The sequence below is a fragment of the Quercus robur genome, chromosome 9 (assembly GCF_932294415.1).
Source record: "Quercus robur chromosome 9, dhQueRobu3.1, whole genome shotgun sequence".
NCBI lineage: Eukaryota > Viridiplantae > Streptophyta > Magnoliopsida > Fagales > Fagaceae > Quercus > Quercus robur.
In genome coordinates, this window is record NC_065542.1 from 41,083,240 (window position 1) to 41,095,726 (window position 12,487).

General features: G+C 35.7%; 1 pseudogene; it reads left to right on the plus strand.

Annotated features, from left to right (window-relative positions):
• Nucleotides 1–20: 20 nt before the first annotated feature.
• Nucleotides 21–12,120, plus strand: LOC126701045 (1-aminocyclopropane-1-carboxylate oxidase homolog 1-like; annotated as a pseudogene).
• Nucleotides 12,121–12,487: the final 367 nt, after the last annotated feature.

The following is a 12,487-nucleotide window of genomic DNA, read 5'->3' on the forward strand; positions in this document are numbered from 1 at the left end:
ATAGACCGTTGTTCTTAAGTTATTTGAGTAGACAATTTAAAAAAAAAAATTATACAACTTTTATAGAAAATATAAAAAGTTATAAAAACAAAATCAGTTACTTTATTCTTTTTCCATAAAAAAATTTTAAAACTATTTCCTAAATCAATGATTATAGCAAATTTGTTAACTTTTATTTTAAAAATTTACATCTATTTTCTTGAACAAGAAGAAAAGAGAGTACATTATTAAGTCATCAAACACTCAAGTTCTTTCCGATTTTTGCCAGTAGATGGTCAAAAATCCAAGTTGGATAATTTCAATTTGAAGTCTGGCAGTTGGGAAATGTATGCAACAGTGATTATTTAACCAACAATTGATTATAATTCCACAACCGTTCCCTCATTTTGTTTGGCTAATAGTGACTAAATGTAGCCGAAACTTATCACTACGACATTCTTTTTTTGGTTATGGTGATCTGTGAAGGGCCAACGATCAAAGGAAAAGACATACTATAAATTATATATTGTAAGGTCCAAAGATTTTGAAGGGCCAACAATCGTAGGCATCTGATCTACCAGTTTATTCAACATAGGCATCTTGTACCCTTCTTTAGTTTGCTAATATGGGCACTTCCAACCCCTCAAATTTTAAGTAATTCCATTTTGACAATCCAAATTCCACCACCTCTAGGATGGAACTCACTTCTAGTGTAGGAAATAAACTTGTTCCAGGAGATGAATTGGGCTATGACAGAGCCAAGGAAGTGAAGGAGTTTGATGAAACAAAAGATGGAGTTAAAGGACAAGTGAACTCTGGAGTGACCAAGGTCCCAAGGTTCCTCATCCATCCACCAGAGAGCCTTCCAAATCCAATGCTATCTCCAGCCACTACCCACTTCCACGTTCCAGTGATAGATGTCCAAGGCTTTGAACAAAGTTGCCGAAGGATGGAGATCGTTGATCAAGTTCGTAAAGCGTCAGAAACATGGGGCTTCTTCCAGATGATTAATCATGGAATTCGTTAGTGTTATAGACACGTTAGAAGCTGTGCGACAATTCCATGAGCAACCAAAGGAAGAGAAGATGGAGTGGTACTCGCGTGATCAGAAGCAACGAGTTAAGTATTACTGCAATGGTGCTCTCTTAGTGTCCAGAGCAGCAGATTGGAGGGATAAAATTTTATTTGAATTCCAAGATAGTCCTCTAAACCTTGATGAACTTGAAAGAATTTGAAGCTTGCTAGATTGCACAACAATGGCGGACAAACAAGAACAAACAATGAGAGAGAGAGAGAAGTTTCTGGAAATACTTCAAAGAAATCTATTTCACAAGCTTAAAGAATACATTAACACCTGCCTTGTATTTATAGCTTAAGTACAACACAACTAGAACATTCCAATAATACAACTGCTCTAATAGATTTACAACTAATTGCAATCTTTACTCCATGAATTTAGGAGTGACAACCTGGATGGCAGTAATTGCTAGTCTTAATTGCAACACTGAAGAGCATGACCATGAGCCTCGAGTACACACAGGAGTAGAGCACAGAGCACTTCTGGAATATTAATTGAAGAGGATGAACACAAACGACACCGTACTCATTAACTTAAACAACACCGTTTCCATATCAAGTCAAATTCACTTAAATAACACGACATCATTTAGCTAAAGAGACGTTAGATTAAACTAGCCATTATGTATCTTCCTCTTCTATTTTCAAATGATACTTCTGAGTCTGAGTTTCAGTGCTGTTCTCAGTGCTCTCTTTAACATCCCCCCTCAAAACCATGGGGTCAATAGACACCATGATTTTGGAGCGAAGAAAAGCAAATCTTGAAGTAGATAGGCACTTGGTAAACACATCAGCAAACTAATCACCCGTGGCAATGTACTTGACTTGAAGATTCCTGCGCAACACCTTTTCATGAACAAAATGGTAATCCACTTCTATATGTTTGGTGCGCGCATGAAATACAGGATTTGAAGCAATGGCAAAGGTAGACACATTGTCACACCAGAGCTTAGGAGGGACAGGAAGGAAAATCCCAAGGCCTTTTAAAACCTGGCGAAGCCAATAGAGCTCAGGAGCAGTGGTGGCCAAAGCTCTATACTTTGATTTAGTGGAGGATCTAGAGATTGTATCCTGCTTCTTCGCTCTCCAAGTGATGGGATTATAACCAAGATAGACTATGTAACCAATGATTAAGTGTCTATCATAGGGATCTCCTGCCCAATCTGAATTTGAAAAGGCAAAAAGGGAGAGAGGCCCTGGTTGAAGAAAGATACCACAATGCAAGGTACCATTAACATACCTAAGTATTCTTTTAGCAGCAATTAAGTGAACATCAGTAGGAGTAGACATAAATTGATAGATTTGTTGCACTGAAAAACTAAGATCAGGCCTTGTGAAGGTTAAATAATGGAGAGAACCAACCAAGCTTCTAAACTCATGAGGGTTAGAAAGCAAGGAACCCTCAGTAGGAACCAATCTAGCATGAGGAGCGCAAGGTGTACGAGCAGGTTTAGAAGTGTGCATATTAGCTTTGAGGAGTAAGACTTGAGCATACTTGGACTGAGATAAAAACAACCCTTTGGAAGTTTTGATAATTTGAAGTCCAAGGAAGTAATGAAGAGGACCCAAGTCTTTAAGCTCAAATGTAGCACTGAGTTGAGCAATCAAAGAAGACACAAAACTTGGATCATTTCCTAACATGACTATATCATCAATATAGACAAGAAGATAGACCACCAGCTTTCCTTGTCTGAGAATAAACAAGGAAGAATCAGCAAGTGATGCCTGAAAGCCCATATGAAGAAGCTAAGTAGAAAACCTCTCAAACCAAGCTCTAGGGGCTTGTTTGAGCCCATAGAGAGACTTTAGAAGTTTACAAGCATGATTAGGATGAGTAGAATCCACATAACTAGGGGGTTGAATCATATAAACCTCCTCTCTAAGGTAACCATGAAGAAAGCATTGCTTACATCAAGTTGTCTGAGAGGCCAGTTAAATTGAACTGCCAAAGATAAAATAATCCTCACAGTAGGAGGTTTAATGACAAGGCTGAAGGTTTCCTCAAAGTCAACCCTATATTGTTGATGAAATCCCTTGGCAACAAACCTGGTCTTATATCTGTTAATAGACCCATCACTGTTGCGTTTGAGTTTAAACACCTACTTACAACCAACCAAATTCTAAGTAGGAGAAGGTGGAACCAAAACCCAAGTACCCTGCCTTTGGAGAGCAGCAAACTCATCATCCATTGTAGAGCACCATTGAGGGTATTGAGCAGTTAACTTTTAAGTAGGAGATTCAATAATGGAGTAATCAAGCATAGGATTAGAGCTGACCTTTTTGGACTTTGAACTTGGCACTGGTAGGAGTGCAAGAAAAGGCTAGAGACTTAGGACACTACACTGAATCAGCAACAGGTATGCATAAAGAGGCATGTTGTGTTGTAGTGGGTACTGATTGAATTGCAGTAGGTAAGGCAGCAAGAGCCTTTGGCTGAAAGATGCCATCTTTGGACCTAGTAATCATTGAATGATTTTTGACTGTAAGAGGAGCCTGTGAAGCTACTGTGGGAATGGGATAAAGAAGGAAAGTAGGCTGGTTTTGGGATGACTCTATGTGAGGTAAAGATACAAGTAAATGGGAAGAAGGTGATGGAGAGGAGGAAGACCGATCAGATAAAGGTGCAGGGATATGAGGGTGAGTAGGTGGAGATGATATAGACTGATCAGATAAAGGCTGTGATGGAGTGGCATGAGGAAAACCAGGTTGTGAGGTAGGTTGTGAGGCAGGAGTAGGACTCTGTGTTTGCAGTAAAGGTATAAAAAAAAATGAGCTGGAGTAGGTGTTGGACTAGGATCAACAGAGGTACCAATGGGTAAAGACGGTGGGGAAATGAATTCTTCTTCATTGAAATGAACATGCCTTGAGATGTAGATCTGAGATGTGATAGGATCTTGACAGATGTAACCTTTTGTATGGGTAGGATAACTAAGAAAGATGCAAGGAGTAGTATGTGGAAGGAGCTTGTGTGTGTTGTAAGATCTTAACAAGGGAAAACAGACACAACCAAAGGATCTTAAATGAGTAATATCAGGTTCGTACTTGAACAAGACTTCCCAAGGAGTAGAATTCTTAAGGATGGGAGTAGGAAGCCTATTGATGATATGAACAGCTGTAGAAACAGCATAAGACCAATAAGATGGTGGCAATTGAGAAAAGGAAAGCATAGTGAGAGCACACTCAACTATATGCCTATGTTTTCTCTCAGCCACCCCATTTTGTTGAGGTGTGTGAGGACATGAGAATTGCTAAATAAGACCATGTGAGGAACAAAAATTCTTAAAAGCATTGGGTGTAAACTCTCCACCATTATCAGTTCTCAAAACTTTGATTTTAGAGTCCAATTGATTCTCTGCAGTTGCTTCAAAGAACTTAAAAATATTAAGAAGATCAAATTTATGCTTAAGAAGATAGAGCCAAGTAAACTTGGAATACTCATCAACAAAAAGCACATAGTACTGAAAATCATTTGAGGATTTGACAGGAGCTGGACCCCAGACATCAGAATGCACTAATTCAAGGGGTTTGGAAGCTTGAAAAACAGAAACAAGAAAAGAAAATTGATGCATTTTACCACTCAAGCAATGTTTACAATGGGAAAAACTTTTATTATCATCTGAGATACTAATATTATCAATAGAAGATAAAGCTACATCAAGAACTTTATCACTTGGGTGTCCTAACCTATGGTGCCATAGCAACCATTTATTTTGTTTATTTACATGAAAACTTGATGGAAAAGAAGCAATCGTAGAAGGATGCTTGTGTGGAGATGACTCAGAGTTGAAGTGAGAATGCTTGTGTGAAAATGACATAGAGTTGAAGTAAGAGGGTGACTTGTTGAAATTCTTGGAGTAGATTGGATAAACTCCATTCTCACTCAAGCCCTTGTAAAGGAGTCTCCCCGTAGGAATATCCTAAATTTTGATATGATTTGCATCAAAATAGCTAGAACAATTATTATGCAAACAAAATTTGTGAACTAAAAGTAAATTCACAGCAATTCTTGGTAAATAAAGGACATTTCTAAGGGTAAAGGTATGATATTTTGTGTGTAAGGAAGCATTACCTATATGGTTGATTGGTAAGGATTAGCCATTCCCAACAGTAACTTGTTCTGACCCCTTGTACTGAGATTGAACAAAGAGATTACTGAGTTGGTAGTGAGATGGTTAGATGTACCTCTATCAATAAGCAATGGATCTTGATTGTTGGTGATCACTGCCCTAGAAGCACTAGCCATAGCAGCAAGCTTGATGGGAGGATTTTTGCCTTGATAAGCAAAATCCATCCTATGATAGCAGTCCAAAGCTTGATGTCTAGACTTCCCACAAATTTGACATGTTGGTCTTTCATGCTTAAAACCTTGAGATGAATGTTGATAAGTGAAATTCTGAGAAGGAAAATTTTGAGGAGAGAAATTGTGAGAGGCTTGTGGTGAGAATTGCTGCTGACTTTCACCATGATTGAACCTGCCTCCACCTCGTCCTCTATTTGCATTATTCCTTCATCTTCCTGAACCATGATTCTGTGATTGATTTGATGTATTGCCATTTGCTTTTCCATTGGAAGCAAACATGGCAAGAGTGTGAGAAACTGAATCCAAGTGATCAGTCATAGCTTATTCCTCACTTTGCAACATAATAGCAAGTTGCTCATAAGTGATTGGATCACTCCTAGTGTGAATTGCAGAATAGAAATGTGCAAATTCTCTAGGAAACCCTCTTAGCACAATGCAAATCAACTCTTCATTATCAATTATAACTCCAACAGCAAGGAGTTTGTCATGAGCAACTTTAATCTTCTGAAGGAATGAATTCACAGATTCATTACCTTTCTTGATACTTTGCAATTCAAGCTTGAGATTCAATATGTTAGCTCTTGATGTGGAAGTGAACCTTTGTTCTAAAGTGTTCCATACTTACCTTGAGCTAGTGATACCAACAACAAGTTAAAAGACTTGTGGAGTGAGAGTTGAGTTGATCAAAGAAAGGAGTGCCTTATCCTTGATTTTCCAAGCTTGAAATTATGGATTAGCAACTGAAGTTGCATTGCCAGCAGCATCAAGTGCAAAAGGTGATGGCTTTGGTGCTGTGCCACCAATGAGTAAGCCTCTAGTATAGTGAGTAACTGATGCCTCCATGGGATGTAGTTGGTGTAGTCAAGTTTAATGGACATAAGATTTGACATATTAGAGAGTAATAACAATGGTGATTGTATTGAGGTGGAAGATGTAGAAGTAGAAGGTGCGGAGGTAGAAGGTATTATAGTTGGTTGAATTGGAGTTGTGTGCATAGATTGTGCTGTGTTAGTTGGTGTTGTTGAAGCCATGGATCTTGGCTTTGATACCATGAAAGAATTTGAAGCTTGCTAGATTGCACAACAATGGCGGAAAAACAAGAACAAACAATGAGAGAAAGAGAGAGAGAGAAAAAGAATGGGAGAGAAGTTTCTGGAAACACTTTAAAGAAATCTATTTCACAAGCTTAAAGAATACATTAACACCTGTCCTGTATTTATAGCTTAAGTACAATACAACTAGAACATTCCAATAATACAACCGCTCTAATAGATTTACAACTAATTGCGATCTTTACTCCGTGAATTTAGGAGTGACAGCTTGGATGACAGTTATTACTGGAGTCTTAACTGCAACACTGAAGAGCATGACCATGAGCCTTGCATACACATAGGAGTAGAGCACAAAGCATGTCTGGAATATAATTGAAGAGGATGAACACAAACGACACCGTTCTCATTAACTTAAAAAACACCGTTTCCATATCAAGTCAGATTCAATTAAATAACATGACATCGTTTAGCTAAAGAGACGTTAGATTAAACTAGTTGTTATGTATCTTCCTCTTCTATTTTCAAACGTTGCTTCTGAGTCTAGTTTCAGTGCTGCTCTCAATGCTCTCTTTAACAGAACTTCCCCTAGTTTGCAGGTACTAATAATACTACTACATGCAATTAATATATATATATATATATACACACACACTGTGTCTATGCAAAATTAGCTAACACTTTATTTGTGTCTTATTTTTAGGGAGGTTGTAAGTGAATATGTCAAACAAATGATTGAACTAAGCAAGACAGTATCAGAATTACTATCAGAGGCTTTGGGGCTGAGTAATGATTACCTAGAAAACATAGAATGCATGAAAGTGGAAACATTGGTGTGCCACTATTACTCGGCTTGTCCTGAACCCGACTTGACCCTTGCCGCAACAAAGCTTTCAAACCCTTCCTCTCTAACCATACTCTTGCAAGACAATATTGGTGGCCTACAGGTCCTCCATCAAGATCATTGGGTTGACTTTCCTCTAGTGCACGAAACATTAGTAGTCAACATTGGTGACTATATGCAGGTAGAGACTAGTTCTGTTCACATGATTCTTTTTCCTTCTTTATTCAGTCATGAGTCAAGCAAACTAGATGTGTATGAAAACTTAAAAGTGCTAAAAGCCTAAATGCAAAAGAATATCATACAAAAAATATCATGGATTGAACATTCTGAGATTTCACCAAATCACACTGTTTTCCTTCCTTCTCTTGAATTAGATATCCAACTTAAAAAAAAAAAAAAAAAAAAAAAAAAAAAAAAAAAAAAAAAAAATCCATTAGTTATATCAATATGGGAGAGTGGATTTGAACTCTAGTTCGCCTCATAAAAGAGGGGGGAAAATAAAAATCATTGGGCCACAAGACTTCAGGAATTAGATATCAATTTCTATTGAAATGAAAATTGCCATTCCTTGGTCAATTGGAAAACACTTATGTCCACCAAATAAATTATTGAATTCTTCACTATTTTCCTTCCTTGAATTAGATATCAATTACAAAAAAAAAAAAAAAAAAATAGAGATAGTTACAACAATAGGAGAGTGGGGATTTAAATTTTGGTTTTCCTCATAAAAAGAGTAGATAATATCACCAATGTTAAAGACTTTTGGCATTAGATACAAACTTCTATCAAATTGAAAATTGTCATTCCACAATCAACCTCCAAACACTTATTTCCACTAAAAAACCGAAAGATTTTTTTTGCTAATGTTGGGTTAAAATAAATTGGCCCCGATTAATTAATTTAACTACCCAAATTGAGATCAAATTACATGCAAATCGTGGAGGCACCAACAAATTACCACATAAACTAAGTGCAATAGAAATTAAATTGACACGGTGATTTGTTGATGAATGGAGGAAACCTCTCGCAAAAAAAAAAAAAATCCTATTGGATGAACTTCAGGTTTCCACTCCCAAGAATCTACTAATTAAGAACAAGTGGTTACAAGTATAAGGATTTTACCATTACCTTGGCCTATCCCAAAATACCTATCTACAGTTGAACCTTTGCTCAAATACCCAATTGGACTTGATCGTGTAGTAGACTTCTTTGCTTTACACAAATCTCTAATCTGTGATTAACTCTTTTGCATGGATCCTAGTACGTGACTAACTCCAGTAACCTGATTGATTGTTGTTGGATGTAAAGTTCTTCGTTTCATAAACAATGAAGATCAAGAAGCACTTGGTTACAAAACCCTAAGACATACATACGCAATAGCTTCCACAGAGTATATGAGTTTTAGGACTTTGTTTCCATACTTGATGACTTTTAAAATAAGTCTTATATATAACTAGGGTTGTAGAGAGAGAAACCCTAATCATTCAAGTCATCATGGGCTGAATTTCAGATCTGAGAATTCTAAAATCGTAATTTTCGATAGATCGAGCTTGTGTCCAACTTCTTCATTAATCCTTAATAGCAGCAAGTGTCGAGCTTGTGCCAAGCTTTAATGAAATAGCTTTTCTTCATTTGTTTCTTAGATCAAACTTCATGTCTTTAATGATATCATTTGTTATGTTTAAATAACATACTTCTTGATATATTAAACCCAACTTAGATCTACTTAATTACAAGTGTGTTTGTCAAAGGATTAACCAATTACATAGAAAATATAACCCTAACAACTAACATAAAAAATAAATTAAAAAATATTTAACATGTGTAAGAAACTATTTTTACCTTTATAAGTACAATAAATTTATGTTTATTAATTGTTGACATAACATATAAGGACATTATTTACCGCAAAAGCTCTAAGCCCATGAGTTGAAGGCCAATTATATTATATTAATAATTTACATTTTTCATTATTATTTAATATAAGATTTCATTCACATATGTATTCCCAATATTAATAATTATATTAACTGTTAGGGTTTAAAGTATTTAAGAAAACTTCATCCACACCAATTTGACTATTCTCTTTTATTTCTTCATAAATCCGTCACTTCTCACTTAATTTTAAATTTATTTTCTATGTTGTTAAAATTAAAAATCTCACCAAAGGATGATGTAAGTTATATATATACATACATATATATATATATATATATATATATATAAGATAAAGAATTTAGAAACCCAAAAAATGAGGGGAAAAAATGCAAAAGTGAAGCTCAAAACCTGAAGAATGGCCGTTAAACCCCTATTCCCCTACTCTAAGCATTTGCATCAGTCTTTGTAAAATTTTCTGTCCATTTTAGCATAAAAACTGAGTTTTTTGTGTTTTACACGACCACTTTTACTAAGCACCCACATCAAATTATCTATTATACATTTCATTTCATTTAAATAATATATATATATATATATATATATTTTACTTTATACTTTATGACTATTCTTTTCTTCATGTGCATTCTCATCTCCTCAAGAAGGTAAAAAGTTCCTTCAAAAAAAAAAAAAAAAAAGGTAAAAAGTTCTCTCTCATCTCTCACCTCTCTTCTCTCTTCAACATCACAAAGCCAAAACTCCATGGCTAGAGCTCCATGGCCATGGCCGAATATCACATAACCATCACAAAGGCAGAAACCCACATAAATTAAACCCCTACTCTTTTTAGTTCTCTAAACCTGAATCCCACCTAGCCTAGACCACCATGGTCGAACGCTATGGGTTCAACCAATCAACCACCACAAACTGGCTTTGTATATTTGCAAACTTAGAGCACTTGCAGCAATGGAGCTAAATAGCTATATAGCTATTTTAGCTCCACAAAAAACCACCATCTAGCAATGGAGGTATAGCTATTTTTTTTAGCTTCATTGCTACAGTGCACATCTATAGATAGATATGCACTGTAGCTGAGAGCTAAAATATATATATTATTAAATTTCTCTCTCCTCTTTCATTTAAAAAATATTTTCTCTTTCTTTCTTTTTCTCTCTCTGGCTTCTCTTCTTTCTTCCTTTTCCTTCTCATTTTTTTTTCTCTCCCTCATCTACTCTCTACTTTTCCGATCTGTTCTGGATCTTCATCTTCATCGTCAATCTGTTCTGGGTTCATCTTCATTGCCGATCTTCATCTTCATCGCCGTCCCACATCGCTGTCCCACGTCGTCAACCCATCTCGCCCAGTCCTCCATCTCACTGCCGATCAAAGCTCCATTGCCCACCTAAGCTTCATCGTCGATCCAAGCTCCACCGGCACCGCCTTCATCGAACTCAAGAGCGCCGCGGATTTCGTGGTTGGATTTCATCGGTATGGCTGGATTTCGTGGGTTTCTCTAGGTTTCGTGATGGCGGTTTGGATGGGTTTCATGGTGGCTAAGTTTCGTGGGTCAGTGGTGGTGTGGCTGTGTTGGTGGTGATTTGTGTGGTGGTTTTTGGCTAATTTGGATTTTTGGCAGTGGTTGTGGGTGGTTGTTCTTGGTTGGCCGTGGTGGTGGATCAATTTGTGGTGTTTTTATTGTAGTGAGAAGGATTATTTTATTGTAGTAGATATATTATTTTATTGTGATATTTATATTATTTTATTGTGTTGAAAGCTAAAATAAATCCATTGCTGCAGCATGTGTGTAGGTAAAATAGATAAAGTAACTTTTGATAGAGCTAAATAGCTAAATTTTTAACTCCACTGCTGTAAATGCTCTTATACCCCCACTAATGTGGATAGTTTTTAGTGAAAAATGCGTAAATTTAAGCATTTTTTGTATTATACACAATTATTCACACACGGATGTGATTGCTCTTAAAGTATTTCGTTCTTAAGCAATAAGATATAATATGCACCGTTCCTTTCGCAACGTGGACTCATTCTTTTCATGGCTCATGAATTCCATGTTACTGGAATTCACCTACATTAGGTAATATAATAGAGGCAAATACTCTTCTTGAATACTTCTGCTATTTTTATAGTATAATCCATTTTGCGTCACAATCATGTTCTGTTTTTTTTTTAAAAAAAAAAAAGAATTGTAGCCAATCACAAATGACAAGTTCAGAAGTGTGGAGCATAGGGTACTGGTTGGACGTATTGGGCCCAGAATTTCAGTTGCAATGGCGGAGCCACATGTATCCTTGGGGGGGGGGGGGGGGGGGGGGCCTTGGCCCCTCCAACTTTTTTTTTTTTTTTTTTTTTTTTTTTTTAAAATTTTATTAGATTTTATAAATATTTAAAAGTTATATGAAAAAAATAGGAGTTGCCCCCCCCCCCAAGAAAGCATTGATCAAATAATTTAGTAATTTTTCCTAAAAAAAAAAGAGAGTTTAGAGTTGATATACAATTGCAATATAATGAAATAGTTAGATAGTAAGTTTTGTGAGTAAATAGTAGAAGTGTGGAATCCCTAATTTTTAGCTCAATTTCAATTCCAATTAATACGTTCAAATCATTCAACATTGATAATATATGCAATTTGGTTGAAATTTCCTATTCTCAAGATTTTATCATGAAATAAAAAAGCTCATATGATAATTCAATTATAACATTACGATATTGATTTGTCAAACATGGATGAAGTTTTGCAAATAATTTATATATTTTATATTTTCACACACACACACACACATATATTATGTGGATTTTTTAGGGGAGTGTCTATTTTTTATTTGAGTTTATCTTGACAAAATATATAGTTCAGCCCCCTAACTCAAAATTTCTAGCTTTGTCACTGTTTAGCTGTATGCTTTTTCCATCCAATTCCTGCACTAAAAATTGGGCCAATAAAAGAGGTAGTTTGGTATGCGATTTTGAGTAATAATTTTTAGTTTTTAAACAACATTACACGTATTTTTACACATTTTTCGCTCACACATATTTCTAAAAAATACAAACAACGTTACCAAACAAGCCCTCATATTAGTGGATACATTGCTCACTATACATCAAAGAGATTGGATGGCAACTCAACCCTTGACTCATTTTAAACTTTTATAACCTATGCTAGCAATGGAAAGTAATAAGTTTAAGGTATTGCAAATTTTAATTCTTAAGTTGATGGATTCTCTTAAGCAATCTGTATTGAAGTACGTTGATAAACTTTTGGTATTACTATATATCTATTTCTATCTTTACTTTATTTTATATTATTATTATTTTACATCTCGTTTTTCGAAGAAGAAAAAAGAATGTAAT